This window comes from Patella vulgata, chromosome 3 (genome assembly GCF_932274485.2).
Source record: "Patella vulgata chromosome 3, xgPatVulg1.2, whole genome shotgun sequence".
Taxonomy (NCBI): Eukaryota; Metazoa; Mollusca; class Gastropoda; family Patellidae; genus Patella; species Patella vulgata.
This window is the reverse complement of record NC_065881.2, coordinates 81,262,982-81,275,269: the sequence shown is the minus strand read 5'-3', so window position 1 is coordinate 81,275,269 and position 12,288 is coordinate 81,262,982. Positions and strand designations below refer to the sequence as shown.

Below are 12,288 nucleotides of genomic sequence, written 5' to 3'. Positions count from 1 at the left end.
GGTGTTCCTTGCAGCATCCGTTCAGACCAATGAAATCAAATTAAATGGGGTTTAAAGTCCTACTGTTCTGCTCCGACTGGGCTAATGAAGACTGGCATATGCCATACAGTGTGCTATGAAGGAAATTTTACCCGGGCAGCGACACTATGTCCTACTCTTATATTGAATTCCAACTGCCAAGGAATCTTTAACGTGTATTCTAATGTATTCACCACTGACAAGGCTGAACCGTGTCGGAAAATCAGGATGAACTTTCTCCGCAACATTCAGACCAGGGTGCCCACCTAACATTCCCATGATGGGTAGAGACAAGGCTCGCGACAGTACCCTCTGAGCCCTGGGACATGTATCTGGGCATTGGACGGGGGTGGGTGGGGGGCCGTTGGGTTTCTCTCTACCAGGGCTCGAAAATTTTTGAAAGATACATGATCTCTAACATCATTTTGTCAGATCCCTGGGGTTACTTGGAGGTCATTTTGCTAAAACACAGTAACTAAGACAGGCCAGGCAGGTAGCTTATAGTTTTTAATTCACCAATTTTTCCAAAAAAAAGTGGCCTGACAGGATTTGCTTCTAACACTACCCGCATCACTAGGATACCCATCGATTTTACGATCAAGTAACTGCATATTCTTTTTCTATTAATTTATATCAACAATTTTTTTTAAAACATTACTCAACATACCCCCTAGCCCCTCTATTTACTGGGAAAAGAAAAGAGTGTCATCCTTCCAGAGGGAGATAATAGTATTGTTGCTCAAAATTTCAGTGATTATTTCATTGATAAAATCGATAAGATTCGTCATGGCATGGGCTTGGCTCTATTAACACACAGGGGTGTGATGACAAAAGGTCTGAAGTTCCATCAATTCAATTTGATTCCTTTAATCCAGTTTCATCTGAGGAGATAAGGAAGATAATCTTGTTAAACCCAACCACAATAGTCGGCCTACAACAAAATAAAAAGTGTTTACGATGGCTGAAATTTCATTTCCGACTGGCATTATCTAAATTTTAGCCTTGGATCTAATCATTTGCAAGTTGATCCACAGTAAACATTTGTTTTGCCTCTGTTTGACAAAGTGTATGTTTTAAAGTACATCATTCTCAACCATCAAATCAACAGTAAGTAACAACGCAGTAGTAAATATGAAAGAGGGTAAACATGGGTCAGTAGGCCTAACTAGTGTGGGTGTATGGCTATTTGCCACATATGGTAAGACAATTCGGATTTGCCCTTATGTGGCATGTCTCCGTACCACAATTATTAACCGATTTCTATGAAACTTACAGATCACAATAACATTAATAATATCTTAGAGTAGCCCAAATTTCGATAACTTCCGGTTAACAGTTTCAAAGACATCGAATTGCCACAAATTTCATGTGGCACGACTGCAGGCCGCAATTACCAACCGATTTTTTTATGAAACTTTCAGATTACATTAATAATATCTCAGGGTAGACAAAGTTTCGGCCACTTCTGGTTAGCGGTTTCCGGGATATCAGGTTACCACACATTTCATGTGGCACGGCTACAGACCGCAATTACAACCGATTCGAATGAAAATGCAGATTATAATTACATTAATAATATCTCAGAGTAGGCAAAGTTTCGGTCACTTCTGGTTAGCAGTTTCCGGGATATCAGGTTACCACATATTTCATGTGCGCGACTACAGACCACAATTATCAACCGATAATCATGAAACATACAGAATATGATAACATTAATAATATCTCAGAGTAGCCAAAATTTAGACCACTTCCGGTTAATGGTTTCTGAAATATCGGATTACCACACATTTCATGTGGCACGGTTGATGACAGCAATTACCAACCGATTTCAATGAAACTTGCAGATTATAATAACATTAATAATATTTCAGAGTAAGCAAAGTTTCGGTCACTTCCAATTAGCGATTTCAATAAAACTTGCAGATTATAATTACATTGACAAGTTTCGGTCACTTCTGGTTAGCTTTTTTTGAGATATCAGGTTACCATACATTTCATGTGGCACGACTGCAGGCTTCAATTAAAAACCAATTTCAATATATTTAAAAATATCCTTTAAAAACTACAACCTCTATCTTGTTCACATTGTTTTCGGAAATGAGGACTTAAATTGGACCAAAAAGTCACGGAACACTGAAAATCGATAGGGTTTATCCTCTCATGACCCTAATGCTGCTCACTAAATTTGGTATAAAACAGGTCAAAAACTGTTGCTGTAGCCTGTAACTAAAGCCTTCAAAAGATTTTACCCAAAAGGGGGGGGGGGGGGTAATATTGATCTATCGTGACATTATGAAAGATCAATATTGTGATAATATTTTGATATTTCATGCAAGAAAAACAATATTACGGATATGACTTTCCATCATTTTCTTATAAACTTCATGAATAACCAAGTTTATATACTCTTCAAAAAAAGTAGGGGATATTGAAATGGAAATACCTATGCAGGGTGTATATGATAAATAGTCATGGACACTTGACATGTTTTGAGAGTATGTTCACAGATGAAGAACTTATCGCCCCAACAGAACCACTGAGCTGCACATGACACACAATAGTGCCATACACGTGGGAGGGGTTCTCATTGTCAAATTTGACATTTCAAGGAAGGGTTGATGAAAACTGCCGCGTGCTGGTTTGCTTTCCTATCGGTTCTTGCATAAGATTTACTGTCTAGTGTATCTTTGCTTTAGTGTGTTACTTTTAATTTGATCGGTAGAGGAGTGGGTCAGGTTTCCTCAAATCGTGATTGGACGGTTGATTAGAAGCATGCCACAGCGAATTGCTGAATATCTGAGGATTGGTGGATAATTACTCATTATTAAGACAAAAATCAAAAACGTCCATTTTTACTTTTGACGGTGTATCTCTTTATTAGTGAAATGGGGCCGTCAGATAAGCCATCCATATGAACTGTTTATGTTCATGTGTAGGCAATTGGCCTGTTATTAACATACACTGGTTACCTCTAATAAAAACAGCAGTGCATTTCCGCAGTTTTGTGTTGTTTCTGAATATCACCCTACTTTTTTTTGAAGAGCATAATCTAGGTCAAGAAGGAGCATAATATCGTCTGATATAGAGGAAAATATTTTGGCAAATATTCAACAGAGCCCAACATTAGGCATCATGCTAGATGAAAGTACAGATTTGTTCAGTGAAAAACATTTGATATTGTACATAAACTATATTAACGACGGTATGTGCTAGACAGCATTTTCAAAACTTATTGAAGTACACTGCGCTGCAGCAGAGTCTCTAACAAAGAATATTCTTGCTTTTTTAAATGTGGACATAATTGATGTAAATAAAAAGTTTGGGATGGACTCTGATGGGGGTGCAGTTATGATAGGCAAAAAGGCGGGTGTTGCTGCTTTAATGAAAAAACAAAACCAATATTTGATAGAAATGCACTGTGTTGTCCACCGACTTGCTCTTGCTATTGTTGATTTAGCCAAGCACAGTCCCAATATCAATTTTTATGAAACGACACTGAGTAATATAACAACCTACTTCAGAAGATCCCCAAAAAACTTGTCCCAGTTAAGAGTATGGCAGGAGATTTTAGACGAACCTAAAGTGAAGCCGTCAGAAGTCCATCGTGTGTGCTGGCTATCAATGACTAACGCAGTTGAAAATATCGCAAAAACAATATGCCTTCTCTGTTGAAAGTTGTAATAGACGAATCCCACAGAGACATAAATGCCCGGTCCATAGATAATACCATCTGTTCATACAAGATGACACCTCATGGAGATGGGTCGTGTTTTGCCCGTTAGCAGCGTTGACTGCGAGTGGGGCTTCTCACGCCAGAACGTAATAAAAACCAAGTTACGATGTTCCTTGAGCATGAAAACTCTTGACGAATTAATGAGGATTTCTATGGAGGGACGGCCACTTGAAGAATTTCAAACAGCACATGCTTTTACAGATTGGTAGTCCCGTAAAAACCGATGAGTATATACGGGTGATGTTGTAAACAAATTAGGAAAATAGTGTACTTCCGATGAATGAATGTAGGCCTATCTTGTTATTGTTACATTTTATGAATGTATAAATAAATAAATGATGATAATTGATTACATGTGTTCTTTTATTTTTTTGGAGGGTTGGATGGCCGAATGGTTAGCACCTGCGCGCAGTATCATAACTATGACATAAGGCCTGTCATTGAGTCAACTGGCGTGGTTTCGAATCCCCAGTTGTAAGGGACAAGGAGTAGGGTCGTCTGTCCAACCTCGTGGGTTTTCTCCGGTTTTCTTCCCACTGCTAAAGACCCCTACGCGCAAGCGAATTATTGAAATAAAATTAAACCATATTTTAGTCCCGAAATGACCTAGTTTGTGTCGAGCTCGTTAAACCCCATTTCTCTCCCTCTATTAGGGGGGGGGGGGTATAAATGACGATGTGAGATCTCAAAATAAGTGCAGTCACTGCAGTTGGTCTCAAAATTATGCATCGGCGACTGACGAAATGAATTAATGAGGTAAACAAACAATGCCAGAATATAAGGGAAAATCTCAAATATTTAATATATGTGCACCTGAATTTCTTACGTCACATAGTCAGTCTCAAAATAGGCACTAACTGCAGGCGGTCTCAGACTAAATGAATTGATGAGGTAAACAATGCCAAAAGAGAAGGGATAATTTTTGTCTGAATCCATGCATCTGTATTACAACGGTATAGTATAAAATAACCTAGTCAACTTGTCAGTTTGAAAAAAAAGATTTCTCTGTTATGAGTATGCTGGTCTAACAAATTGAGAGAGCTTGTTACGAAGATTTTGATAACTTAAATTATATTATTGATTGTCATAAAAATAACATTAGTTGGAAGCATAGTTTGTTTCAGAAATAGGTAAAAAATCTTTAAATTATGAAATGTTAAGGCGATCTATTGAACTTAAGAATTTTTACTTGTTGCATATTTAATCCTAGTAGAATTCTGCCAAAACTTTTCCCAGACATCAGAATTCTGCAAAACCTTTTCCCAGACCCCAAAATCCAGTAAATCGCATTTCAGAGACCAAGTAAGCACCCTCGTGAGACAAAGTCCCCTCAGACCCAGTCCCAAAAAATTAAAAGCTCAGTTACATAATCTAAAATTTGTTCGCACCTGCGGAGCTCATTCTATTATGTCATTATTCTTCAACTCTTCTTGTCTTATACAATCTCATGACTATCATATGCACAGTTACAGTGAATCGCCCAGTTAGTAGTACCACTAGGGAGTGGGACGACAGACTGTAGAATTGTTATTTCTACTATCACAAAACAGGTGAAATTGACGGACGGGCCTCAAGATTCTGTCCCATTCTTATCCTTTCCTTAAGGAGAATTTGATCCCATTTGTCATGACATAAACTAAAATTTTTCAGGGCCGGTCCCCAAAAATTAATAGGTCAGTTACATATCTCAAATTTTTTGCACCTGTGCTGCTAGATTCCATTATGACATCATTCTTCCACTCATCTGTGGTCTTATACTGCCTCTGCACTATCATATTCACGGTTAATAGTGAACTGCCCAGTTAGTAGTACCGCAGGTGCGTGGGTCGTCAGACTGTACAAATGTTCTGACAACTCTTGCAAAACAGGCGGAATTGATAGAGGCAGATTTCGAGATTCTGTTCCATGGACTCCTATTTCTGGTTCTCAAAATTTTCTAAGGTTACTCAGTGTTATAGCCACTGCCCCTAAGGTTCACATAAATTTAATAACAAAATCAATAACAATCATCATATATGACATAAACTTTGTCAACTTTATGCTTTCCGATGACGACCACTGTCAAGATCGGTCGCATTATTTCTGTTACGTCTTTTTTGTATTCCTGATTGTTTTCAAATTTGAGTGAAGTCTGTGTCACTACAGGCCCGGGACTGTACAGCGCAGTGGACGCTTACGGCTGGCCCCCGGAACCATTCACTTAATTTGATATTTGTTTATTTGGTGCGATGTCTATTTTCTGTCTTGTCCGCAGGTTTATCTTGTAGTTTTTTGTTTTACGTGTAGTGCAGTCCCCCTGCACTTACTATTAGAGAGAGAGAAATGGGGTTTAACATCCACTCGACACAAACTAGGTCATTTCAGGACTAACACATGGTTCAATTTTATTTCTATAATTCGCTTGCGTGTAGGGGTCTTTAGCAGTGGGAGGAAACCGGAGTACCCGGAGAAAACCCATGAGGTTGGACAGGCGAGTGTGCTAACCATTCGCCCAACCAACCCCCCTTTTCCGATGAGTAAACGACCAGCGAACAACTACGTGTATATAGGTAATACGATCTATGTTCTACCGGAACGCCCAGTGTTATAGTATAGTCAGTATTTTGTTGAAATTCATTGTGGGGGTGTGATTGTGGATGGCGTCCTAGATTTGGAACTGCCCACCTCCTATTCCCATCTTCCATATCTGCTTCTGGCCCCTAGAAAACTATCACCCCCCCCCTCAAAAAATCTTTATGTACGCCCCTGGCTACATGATATAGACCCCTCCTCTACCCTACATCTAGGTCCTCTTCAGCTTCGCCTCCACTTTATTTCATGAACAACCTCATACAGATCTATATAACATACAAATAATTTTATTATAATTCTTTATTCATCAAGTGTTTCAGGATTTCTGTCTAAATCTATTTTACTAAAAAATGTTCTGCTACATTCATACATGGTTTACTACAAACATCACATTTATAAAGTGGTCTTACTCCAGAATGAACCACCCTGGGTACTTTCATTAAGTCATTTACTATAGACATCCCATTCAAATAGTTATATCATTATTCTTTATTCATCAGTGTGTGTTTTTCAAATAGTTATATTATTATTCTTTATTCATCAGTGTGTGTCTTAAAATGCCTGTCTAAATCTGATTTATTAAAATATGTGCTGCTACATTCACAACAATCATAAGTTTCTTCTTCATCATGAACTTTTCTGATGTGCTTCCTTAAAGCACTGGCAATAACAAATGTTTTATTACAAACATCACATTTATGAAGTGGTCTTACTCCAGAGTGAACCACCCTGTGCTCTTGTAAAAGAGTTGTGTTATTAAATGATTTACTACAGACATCACATTCAAGTTGTTTTACTGCCAAATGAATTCTAGTGTGCTTTACAAGAATTGTTTTGTTTACAAACATCACATTTAAATGGTCTATCTGCAGTATGGATTCTCATATGACAATGTAGATTGCCTTTTATAGAAAATGATTTACTACAAACATCACATTTATGGATTCGCATGTGATTAAGAAGATGACTTTTCCTAGAAAATGACTCCAAACAAACATTACATTTAAATGGTCTACCTCCAATATGGATTCTGATGTGATCCTGCAGTTGACCACTGGTAGTAAATGATTTACTACAGACATCACATTTATATCTATCTATATTCAGTATGGATTCTTAAGTGACTCTATAGATTACCTTTTTGAGAAAATGATTTACAACAAACATCACATTTATATGGCCTATCCCCAGTGTGGGTTTTAATGTGTTGTTTAAGATGAGACCTACTAGAAAATGATTTACTACAAACATCACATTCATATGGTCTATCCCCAGTATGGATTCGCATGTGGCGCTGTAGATCACCTCGCTGAGAAAATGATTTGCTACAAACATCACATTTATAGGGCCTTCTCCCGTATGGATTCGCATGTGACACTGTAGGATACTTTTTCCACTAAATGCTTTACAACAAACATCACAATTATAATGTCTTTCACCAGTATGGATTTGCATATGACGCAATTGAACACCTCGCTGAGAAAATGATTTACTACAAACATCACATGTATATGGTCTTCCCCCAGTATGGATTCGCATGTGATTCTGTAGATGATCTTGCCAAGTAAATGATTTCTTACAAACATCACACTTATATTTTCCATCTCTGGTTGATGTTATTTTCTTCTTATCTGCCATATTGAGCTGGAAAATAAAACCTATCTTTTACAGTTTTAAAGATAGTTTGCCAGGCAACATAACACATCCATCGCAGCTAAATCCTCTGAGAAGTTGACAAGAGAGAGGGAAAGAAACAGGGTTTAACATTGACTCGACACAAACTAGGTCATTTTGGGACTAAGATATATGGTTCAATTTAATTTCAATAATTTGCTTGCGCATATGGGTCTTTATCCGTGGGAGAGGACCCAGAGAAAACCCACGAGGTTGCACACGCTAACCATTCGGACATCCAAGACCCCAAAAGTCGACAAGGGTTGTTACATATTTATTCTTTTGACGGTAATGGCCACATTTGTAAGGAGTATATCCAATCAATCAAAGGTTAAATGGGTGAGTAGTACTTTTTAAGTCTATCTATCCTGTTACTGATGTTTTTAGGATTTCTTATGTAGATTCATATTTTGAATTGACATCATTGTATGTTTTGTGGGGGTAAGATTACTTTCCCATCAATTAGTTTAAAGAGTGGATTAACTATCCCTCAATAATGACTGGCATAAGAGAAAAATTTCTGTCCTGTTACTTTCTCTCCTGTTACTGAGTATTTGATAACAGGAAAGAATGTAGTAATGTTAATATGGTAACAGGAAAGACAATATGTAACAGAATAGAATTAGATGCATACTTTGTTGTCTTTAAAACAGTTTCAAAGAAAACCAAAAAGTATAAATCTGATGAAATAACATTTAAAGCTGTCCTTAAAAGAATTATCAACAAAAACTAATAATTCTGGTTATCTTACTGAAATTCAAAAACAGGTAACCGGAAAGAAACAACATGTAACAGGACTGAATTGGCAGCCAAGTTCTTTCTTTAATAGCTCTTTCCTCTTTCTTTCAGTGATGATGCCATTGCCTCAGTCTTGAAAATGCCCATCTTTTCTGTCTATCCATATGCACAGGCTAATAATCCGGTGAATTGAGTATGAACATTCTATGGACCCAGGTTAAATCATGTGAACTTCCACCAGGACAGACATGAGACCAATAAATTTGATACCCAATCACTTCAATCCTGTGCTTCTCATAGACCCAGAAAGAATTAACAGTGATCTTGTGGATGATGGACAGAAATCTGGAGAAGACGAACAGAGAGTAGATGAAGATGAACAGAGTAAATGAAGAAGATGAACAGAGAGTAGATGAAGATGAACAGAGAGTAAATGAAGATGATGGACAGTTGATGAACAGAGAGTAGATGAAGATGAACAGAGTAAATGAAGAAGATGAACAGAGAGTAGATGAAGATGAACAGAGAGTAAATGAAGATGATGGACAGTTGATGAACAGAGAGTAGATGAAATTGAACAGAGAGTAAATGAAGATGAACAGAGAGTAAATGAAGATGATGAACAGAGAGTAAATGAAGATGATGAACAGAGAGTAGATGTAGATGAACAGAGAGTAGATGAAGATGAACAGAGAGTAGATGAAGGACACAAAGTTGGACAGCAAGCTGACAGATAAAGTTTGTCTGAGAATGGTGGCATAACAGACTTAAGTAATTTGCTCAATCAATATGTTGTTGTTGAGTATGATGGTCATCCATATCCTTGATATGTGACAGATATCAATGAAAGTGCATTATATTGTACACCGGAGGCTCAGCATGGGGGGGGGGGGGTCCATCAAATGGGCACAAAACCAGACCCAACTTTTCTAGAGTATATAATGCACTTTCAAACATAAGAAGGATATTTTAATTCAAATTTCACCTCGATGAAAGAATTAATTAAAATCAAAGCTAATTCCAATGGTAACTATATGACAATGCAGATAGTTATCAACACGAAAAAGTATTTTATTTCTTTACTGCAAAAGTAATCTATACTAATATTTGTGACTGTCGTTTGTCTGTTTGTCTGCCTGTCTGTTCGGGGTTGGCGGCTACACTAGATCTGCCCCGAATCTGAAATTTGGGGTATAGGGATAGCTCGGACCGGGGAGTAACATAGGCCAGGTGGCGTTAGTCTACCACTTCAGGTTTCGGCGTTATGACCCCCGAGCGAAGCCGGGCATTCTTCTAGTTTTTGGATAAATGAGAAGAACTATTACAGAATATCCCAATAAAAGTGAAATAAATTTAGAAATAAATACTTTTTTTATTTTTAAGCAGATGATTCATTGGTAACAGGAAGGAATGATTTTAGCCTGAATGTTCAAAAATTATAATAATTTTCATATTTGCAAATGTCATTAAGTTTGCATATTTCTGTTTAGCAACATATGTATATTTCTGTTGTATTGAAGTATTGAAAATGATATTTCGAGAAACCTTATCTTCTTAGTTTTTGGTGCCTTGGAATTTTGACATTTTTTGAAAAAGTCTCCTATATATAAAGCCTATCATTTGATGTTTCGTTTTGTCTTAAAAAAAAAAAATTAGAAAATGCTTTCCGAAGAAAATTAAATATTTTGATTGTTGAATTACATTTGCCGTGGTTCATTTGGAATGTAAAATATACACGCATATGCCTGATTGGATACCGTATTATTTCAAATTATATTATCATCATGGATCAGAAATGTGCGGACAATAAACGAGTCGGAATAGCGAAGATTCTCGAGTGAGGAAACGGTCGTCATTTGTTTCATTATTTCCGCCAAAATGTGCTAAAGTGAACGCTGAGTCTGATTGTAAGCATCTCTTACAAATGAAATTGAAATACAGTAAGTTTATTTATTATTAATTTATTTTTTTATTGAAAACGAAAATCAGCGGTGACAACTTGCAATGACCAAGTGACAAGTAAAAAATATTTCTAATGAGAAGTAAAATTTTACAAACATTTCAACCCCTGCGGTGACGACAATGTACAGACCTGTTGAATAACATAACGAAATAGCAATGGCTGACATTTTTTTCACATGGGTACAGCATCAAACACAATATTTACAAGCCAACAGTGAGGCTGATGTCCTCAACCAAAATCCAGAAATAAATAGATGACACATATTAATTAATTGCACATTTATCTTTTTCAAAAGTATCAAGCAATCAAACGGATTATCAACTATAAACTAAGTTTCATCATCGATCAGGGGCGTTAAAAAATTTTGAATCCACTAGTCCAGGGCTAGTAGTCTACTGTCAGACACTAGCCCGACATTAATTTCCACTAGTCTGTAGGTACAAGCTATGATCTTCAATATTTAGGCGTCTGTTTTGTTTTGTTACCTGCCAACCTATCTTTTTTAATAAAGATCGTAGACTTGATTGCCTAACAATTAAGGATGTAAACGGCTACTCTGTTAACCGATCACGGTTAGGTGGCACTGGTGAAATGGTTAAAAAAATTACAAACCGATATTCGTTTTTATATCATATCTGACCTTCAAAACCAGGAATGCTAGTCATAACAATGTTTTCCTTTAAGGCCACATAAAAACTTCATATAGCATATGTCCTTTGTAATATATCACGGGGAAATTAACGTCCTTTAATTCAGTTTGATGTACTGACAGGGATAGAACTTTATTTGAAAACACACAAGCAAAATTTCGCTTGTTGATTTCAAATGTACAAGCAAAAATAGGATTATGAAGAAATTCAAGGGGCTGTTTTTTTCTTTAATGAAAAAACATAAAAAAAAGTTTGTGTTTATTAGGCCGTACATATTTTTATAGCTACCCTTGAAAACTCGTTTTTTTCTCATTCAAGCGTATACCTTCTTGAGGATGCATTATATAATACAAGGATAGTAAATTAAACTATAAAACATAAGTACTAAATGTCAAAAAGTGTCCATTGATTTAGCAATTTTTCGGATCACGGACAGCTATGCATGACACGTACGTCCGACGCTGAAGTGAATGATAATTAAATCAGTCTACCGGAACTCTCGGCATTATTTATATTTTTGCTTTATTAAAATTTATTTCAATCTGAAAATCAATGATTCCCTTAGAAAATCAAAGTATCGGTATAAACAATTTGTCAAGATTTATAGAAATTGAAAAGAAACGGATAATGCTAACGGGTGGAAAAGTGAGCGAGAAGTCACGTGACGTAAACAAAGCTCCTTTTATTATAGTATTTATTCATCATTAAGCAAAAAATTGTCGTAAATAACATCAAAAGGTAAACATTTTTTCAATATTTGTGTTAAATATCATCCAGAAAAATTAAAACCGCCATATATCCCCGTGGCGGTACGTGTTTAAAAAAACTGTTTGTCAATTTGTGTCCGTGAAAGCAACGTATTATCGTATATTTTTGACCGATGTCGGAGTTTGCTTGATGGAATATAACGACAATAATGAAAGGACAGACAGTCGAACACT

At 36.6% G+C, this 12,288-nt stretch overlaps 1 long non-coding RNA gene across 1 annotated transcript in view; it reads right to left on the bottom strand.

Moving 5' to 3' along the window:
• The window catches only part of LOC130012339 (uncharacterized), a 28,097-nt gene that overhangs the window by 10,962 nt on the left and 4,847 nt on the right, over positions 1-12,288 (bottom strand). The window lies entirely within an intron of this gene.